Source organism: Molothrus aeneus, chromosome 2, assembly GCF_037042795.1.
Source record: "Molothrus aeneus isolate 106 chromosome 2, BPBGC_Maene_1.0, whole genome shotgun sequence".
NCBI lineage: Eukaryota > Metazoa > Chordata > Aves > Passeriformes > Icteridae > Molothrus > Molothrus aeneus.
The window spans coordinates 109,904,835-109,912,585 of NC_089647.1; positions in this window are offsets into that span (position 1 = coordinate 109,904,835).

Sequence of the window (7,751 nt, forward strand, 5' to 3'; positions counted from 1 at the left end):
ATATTGCAATAGAGCAAACCCTTTAAGAACTTCAGAGGACTCTTGGGTTGGTTTTGGGAATAGGCAGCACATAAAGGTGGCTTTCTACTAAAGGACAAGATCTGAGGGCACGGGTTGGGGGTTGGTTGTGGGAAGGAAGGAAGTTGGAAGACCTGGAACAAAAATGGGCTTTTGCTGAAGAGAGGTGATCCATTCCCTGGCATCCAGGGAATGCCAGGAGGCATCTGGCTTACTTGAGGAACAAGGGCAGTGGCTGCTTTTTTAATCTGATGGAGTGACTTTACTATTTTTTTTTTTGTTTAATTAGTTTTTGGTTGTTTTTTTTTTTATTTTTTTTTTCCCAACCCTTGAGCAAAGAATGTGCTTGTTAGAGCAGCCCTAGCATTCACTAGGCTCACAAGAAGCAAGGTGGATCCATCAAACCTGTCAGTTGTCCATGCTCAGTGCAGGGGAGGGTGAACTCAGGTGCTGCCTCCTGTTTGAGTTGCAGGAGAAGAATCTGTCTGGAGCAGGGTTTGTGTGTAGATCTGGACCATAAAAAGTTGCAGAGTGAGCCAGCAAACGCAGCAAGGATACCACTGCATCAGCAGTTACTGGAACAACTGAGAACTGTGCTGTAACTCTGTTTCACATTGAATGGGCTCAGGAAAATACGAACATTAGTCTGCCAGCAGCCAGGACCCAGTGGCAGGATAATCCAAGCAAAGCATTTACAGGTGTGTTTGTGATCAGACATTCCAGCCACAAGTTCAAAAGTACTCATTCCCTTTCATAATCAAGCATTCTTGATTTTCACCCATTTATCCAGTGTGGATCCTTATAGATTCTGGGATTAAATGAATAATTTTGAAATATGTACATCTAACATCTCAGTGTGTAACCATAATGTTTGACATAGGAGCAGAAGAAACTTTGCCCTTGAGGCCTGAAATGATTTCCTGGCAAGGTAATGGTCTGAAAACAGATCAGTTATTTTAGAGCTGGGAGAGGGACTTTTTGATCAGGAAGGAGCAAGAGAAGGACACTGAGTGTTCACATGAGGAAATGCCCTACAGCCCCTGGTGGCCTTCCCCAGAGCACTGCACAGTTTGAGCTGCCTGTCTGCCAGGTCCTGGACAGGCTGGTTAAGGTTGTGTATGCTTAGGTTAACCAGTTTTGCATTCAAAATATGCTAAGGAGTAGCTGAGCGTGGGCTTGGGCACTAGAAATCTTCTTTCTAAAAGTTTTGTGGGGTTTGCAAGTTTTACTCACCTGAGGTTCTTCTCATACAGTCTGCACAGCATGAACCACAGGGCAGGTAAGTTGTTCAAAAGTTGGTTTTGGAACAGTAGTTACCAGTTATCCAAAGAGCCTTTATGGTGTTTTCATTTAAAAGTTTGATGTTAAAGGTTGGTGATGATGAAGAACAAGGAATTTCAGTGGTTTAACAGCATTCTGTTATCCCACAGATGTAGGAAGCACCAAATCCTGTTCCTCAGATTCCAATTATAACAGGAATTCCAATTATAACAGGCTCCTGGGTGCTTTGATCTGTAACCCAGGTATTAATTCCCTCCCTCTTCCAAAGTTTGAGAACAACACTGAAGATGAGTATGAGCTGTTAGTAATTTGTAAGAGGGAACATTGCAGGCCTACCAGGTTTCTGACAAACTGCCCTATTGTTTAGGTGTGCAAGTTTTATGAGCTGAAAACAGTTCATACTTTGGGCAGTAGAAATGTGTTTTGGTTGAAATGAAAAGAGGAAGTGTTTTGATCACAGGCACTTTACATTTTCAGTCCTTGTAAAAACTGTTAGTGAAAAGAACCCTCAAAAGCCATCAGCCGACCTGGAGTAGGTCTGGATGACTCCTTGCAAAAGTCTGTAATTAAATCAGCTCAGAATCTGCCATGTGGCAGGGTAGGCTGCAGCTGCGGAGCTCAGGTGTAGTGCACCAGTTGTGCCACACTGTAATTAAGGAGGCCAGGTTTCCCATGAATGCTTGTCTTAACAGGTGAGTGACGTTTGTCTGGGAAGATCATCTCCAACTGCATTTTCCCCCCCCCAGTGGAGTTGTTTTTAAGCTCCTTCCCAGTGTCAGTTCTCCATTGCTCAGTGAGAAGGGGACTCTCAGTGCCACCTTTCCTCACTGAAGCCACCACCAGGTCTCTTTCCTGCAGCCACTTCTCTTCAAAAAGCAGTTGGAGCTTATCTCAGGCACCTGTACCTTGCCCCCGACTGATTCCGTTGGAATTGACCGCCAGGTTCAAAAGTTCCTGGGAAAATTGGGTGCAGTGTGAGCATGGCAAAACCTCCTTTCCTTGGGCAGCAGGCTGAGAGGTGCCTCTTTGGAATGAGGAATTTGCTTTCACTGCCCTTGAGACACGGTGACCACATCCCCTTCCTCTGACACAGCTCACACTGACCCAGGGCCAGTAACCAGACAGGTCTTGGTCACTTTCCTCATCTGCAATTAGACTTTACTCATAATTAAACAGAAATTATGGTAACACTATTGAAGATGGGCATTAAACTAAACCAAAGCTGACCCAGTCTGATATTTTCAGAAGGATCACAAGTCACCTTTCAAAATCAACTTCCAGAGGTGAAACAGTCCCAGGTAAGAACAGCTGACAACATCCAAAGAGAGAGGAATACTTTAAAATTACACAAGCCCTTATTTAATTGAGTTTCTTTAGCTATTCCTTGCCATTCTGCTGATTTTCCCCTTCCTTGTGTACCATGTAGCTGTGTCTTGATTGCATTACTGGAGGTGTTTATTTATTTCTCCCCAGCTGCAGCTTTTCCTCATTGATGAGTATGGATTAAATTATAAGAACTGTAGAGGAAATCTCTCAGGATGCTTTTATTGAAACTTTTTTTAAATTAAAAATGTCTTAGAGGGGTTAAAACCAGGTAATAAAAACAACTGAAAATTCCAGTTATCTTTTCATAATTTGCAACCATATGCTACATTCATGCACCTATATAGAGAAAAATAATTAAAAAATCACATTATGAAGACAATATCAAAATGCTAAGTACTAGCACAAAAAAATGAAAACTAGTTACCTTTTTATTTTCATGTCTTTCTTTCCTTCTTTCTTGCATTTCTCCCTCTCCTGTCTTTTGTACAAGATTATGAAGCTCTTTTGACTAGACCGGTGCCACCCTAATAGAAACTCCAGAAGGGCCCCACAAAGCAGAGCAAATGAGGAGCTTTGATGTAGATAAATGGCAGGGAATACTTCATTGAGAGGAAATCCTCATCTACACCATCCCTGCTGGATGCTGGGCTTGGAACTGGTGGTTGCAGCTCTGGGAAGATCCCTCAGACTCATTTTTCCAGGTGTTTTTCTGAAACACCTGCTCAGGGTACACTGACAGTCAAAAAAAAACAACAAAAACAACCAAGGCAGCATTGGGTGTGTCAGGAGAGGCATGAAAACAACAGAAAGAGTCATTTTGCCTCCACATGAAACTCCTGTGCACCCACAGCTGGAGGGTTGGGATGTTTTAGGCCTTCCCATCTCCAGGAAGATGGCAAAGGAGTTTGCAAGGGAACAGAGGGAGATTGGCAATAGAAACATCCCAGGGATGAGCCAGCTGCCTTGCAAGGAAAGGGAAAAAGGGTGGGATTTGTCAATTTGCAGAGAAGACACCTGAGGTAAGGTATACTTGAGGTTTACAAAAGCGTGAAGGTGAAAACAGTTGGTTTTCAAACCCTGCACTACTGAAACCAAGGGATGATCCATAAAGGAAGTGGGAAGGTAGTTTAAGACAGACCCCACTTTCAAAAAAATATTATACACACACACTGGATAGCAAACTTTTTGAGAACTTGCTGCCACAGGAAGCTGTGGACACCAATAATATCAGGAGGTTCAAAAAAGGAATTAGAACATTTCAGGAATGACACATCACTATAAAAAACCCCTGGGTGGAATAGGCAGGGGTGTGCTGTGGGGCAGACCTGGTACAACAACAGCAGGTGCTGGGAAAAGGAAGGGTTGCAGGTTGTGACCAGGCTTTCATGCACTTTCAGAGCTATCTCCTACTGCCACTGCTCTGTTTTCATTTTTGAAGGTGTAAATTCAGTTTTCACTACAAATTATACAGTCAGCTTCTCCACATTCAGGTGAGTCCCCAGAGTCAGCGCACCTGGAATTCAAATAATCTCCTTACCCAGGAAGGCCATGTTACTGATCTCAGTCTTCCCTCTCAGGTCAGGAGGGCTCGGTGAACCCATTAGGGCATTTCTTGTGTTCTCAGCCCCTTAGTTTTATTCTGTATTTCATTTTTCATTCCAAAATTTGTCCTCTATTTTGTCCTCATTCTGCCACCAATTTATTTTCCAAACCCTCTTTATGAGGTTTAAAATACCTAATTTTTCTTACTGCATTTCCCAGATCACTATTAATGTGCAGTAATGCAATACAAAAGCTGACAAGGTTTACAGCTGAAGGCTTCTAAGACACAGCTATGGCTTTACCACTTATCCTATAGCCTCAGGGTAAGCTAAGCTTGCCACATTTTAAAACTTTAGAAGAGAATACTAATTCTGTAAGTAGTTGTTTACTAAGTATTTCATCTTCCTCTTTGTATCCAGCTTTTTTCTTTTTCTCTTGGTGTTCTCAGCCTCCTGTTTTTTGTTTTTTTTTCAGATGGGGAATATCTTCACAGAAGAGTGAACACCCTCTGCCTCACCATTTAGTTACTTCCCACTTCCTTCTCCCTCTTATGCTTTCCCTTTCTGGAGTATTATGCTTTCTGGAGTATTATTATTCCCTTTCTGGAGTATTATGCTGCACTACATGATTGTTCATACCCAAACTTCAAGGTTGTTTTATATTTCATGAGTAAAACCTCCTGCAATGGAAAGAGTTGGTTTTGACTTCCTGATTCAGACTGGCCAAGTTCCCATTGAGAAAATTCTTGTAAACTTTTTACCTGCAGGAATCCAAGCCATAGATTGTTTGAAACAGATCTTTGAAATTTAGCAGGAGAGAAACTCCTGGAGGGCAAAGGGGTAAGGTTTTTCCATGTCCCATGAAATTCTATTCATGTCTGTCAAAGGGAAAAACTGGGAGAAAAATGTCCTTTTTTCCTCTGGCTTATGTTGGCAGCAGGACTCTGACAGCCATCCAAGGGGACTGGCCATGGGCATCCTCATCCCTGGCAGTGTCCTCAGCATTCACATTGTGCTGGGAGCCTGGCTGCAGCTGAAAAGCTGTTGTGAAACTGAAGTTTGGAGGCAGCAGAGAGAGAAAAAGACTGCCACACTTTATAACAGCTCCCTCTAGACCCCCTACACAGCCTCTCTCTGATCACTCCTTTTATGGGCTCTCCCTTATTTTGAAGAAATTCCAGCCACTCTCCCTTGATGATCACCTGTGCACGGCACATGGTCCAAATCTCAGCAGAGACTTCTGTGAGTGGCTTGGGGCCTTTTCATTTGGAAGGGAAAAAATTCTTCCACTGAGGCATTTTTTTCCTTGTGAAAAGGCACTTGTGTGCTAAGTATGAGCCTATTTTTGTGATTGCTGCCCTGTTTGCTCTCACTATTGGAACATCAGTGGAGAATATAACAGAAGGTGGGAAGAAGTGAGAGAAGGATCTTGATTTAAGGACAGGAGAGTGACACATAGGTGAGCAAATGTTTATTTATGCTGTACAGTGTGGTCCTCAGTGATGCTTTGCCTGGTGTTTTTACATCAGGCCAATACGCTCAGCTTCAGGCTTTTTTTGGCCATCAGTGCTCATCTGGAGACAGGACTTCCCTCAATTTTCTCTCAGCTCCAGGCGTACAGCATCATCAAACACATCTCTCTGCTCCTTCACCAAGGTAAAATATGTTATCATAGAAGCAGAGGAAAACCAAGGATCATGGAAATATGTAAACACTTTCTAAAGAGCTGCAAGTGCCTGTTCTAACCTCATGTTATGCATGGTGACTCCTAATCAGAAACTCTGTCTGATGCTGTGATGCTGTGATGTCCTTAGCACAAGGAATAAAAAAGAATCTAGCAGAACTAACTTCTCAGGACTATATTTTTACAGTAACTTAAGAAGGACAAACCTCTAGGAATAATTAATTATTGTGTGAGGAAAATCACCAGAAGTAACACATGTTGCTGACAGCCCACCCAAACCTCTGTTCTGTGAGAGGCAAAGGGGCATAGAAATATCTCTGAGGCCAGCCCAGAGCAGAAATGCACACAGAAGAAATGGTGTCCCTCCCATGCTGTCACCATTCAGATCCCTCAGTCTCCCTTGCTGTTTGAGTTCTCTTTGGGGATTTTCCAGTGCCATGGTGTCCATTTTGTGCTCCACACCCAGAGACTTTGGTTGTGCCTGTGCCTGATATCATTAAAGGGCTTCTTAGACTGGAATCTTGAGTTTTGTCATAATAATTGATTATTTCAAACAAGGGCTAGACAGGGCCAAGTGTTTTCTCTCCTTTCAGAAGACAGGAGATGTTGCCTAAAAATCTTCTAAGTACTTATTTGCAGTGATTGTCAGATCAGTGGGTAAATCCTATCATAAGTGGAGAAGCTGTGACTCATAGTACTAAGAGGTTTACATGGGGTTGTGTTCTCCTTTCTTTGGTGCCTTGGGTTGGAAGCATGAAGATAATCAGAGAGCAGATGTGGCCCAGAGTAGCTGTACCTGTCCAGAATCATGTCAGCTCAAGGATGTGAAGGCCACAAAGACCAGGAATGAATTATGGACAGGGAAAGGCACTTGGTTTGCCTCTGCTGTGCAGATGCAGCCAGTGCCCAGCTGGTCAGGTAAACCAAGATTTTTACAAGCAGTGGTCAATTCTGTTTTCTCATCCTGTAGTTCCTAATGGAGAATCACATACAAATAATCTCATTAACTTTAGCCTTCAATGGTCTCCATCTCAGCTAATTGTCTGGGTTTCCTTTACAGACAGTCAACAGATAGAGACATTTCTGAGGTATAATCACTCTGGATATGCTGGGGAGGCAGTAAGGAGCTCCAGCAAGTTTTCCTGAAAAAAATAGAGATTTTTTTCCTTTGATCTTTCAAAGGGGGATGCTTTAAACTCTTCTGTTAATATAGTAATAGATGCCCTAAAAGAAAAGGAGAAGATTACTAGCTTTTAAAAAAGTAATGAGAAAGGTATTTTTTCCTTGTCTGGCTTTCACAGAAATGAAAAAATGTCTCCTCAATATTTCCTTGTTCTGGAACCAGCAGGCACCACAGAGTTTGATAGGGATCTGTCTGACTTGGAGTGTGAGCTCCTAACAAGAGCAGTGCAATTTGTAGCTTGTATTTAACAACTGGTTCAAGCCAGAACCTCTTAAAGACAAGGTTCTCAGCAACTTCCCTCTGCATCCTGAAATTAAACATTAACATAATAAGGAAGTTCAGTTCCTAACTTAATCTAACTTAATGAACAAGCACATGTTCAATTAGTCTGAGGTGCTCTGTGCTGATTCATGGAGTTGGAAATATCTCCCAGAGTATCAATGCTCCTGCTGTCAGATGGCAGCAGGTCTGTTAGCTCCACTTGTGCCACATCCTGAAACAAATTCATCTCAGCCTGTGGGATTTTCTGGGGTCCCCGTCATTGGAAGGAAAGATGAATCTGACTCCATGCTCTCAGAAGGCCAATTTAATATTTTATGCACTTATATTATACTAAAGAATGCTATACTAAAACTGTACTAAAGAATAGAGAAAGGATACACACAGAAGCCTAAAAGATAATAAAGAAAAACTCGTGATTCTCTCTTAGAGCCTCAAC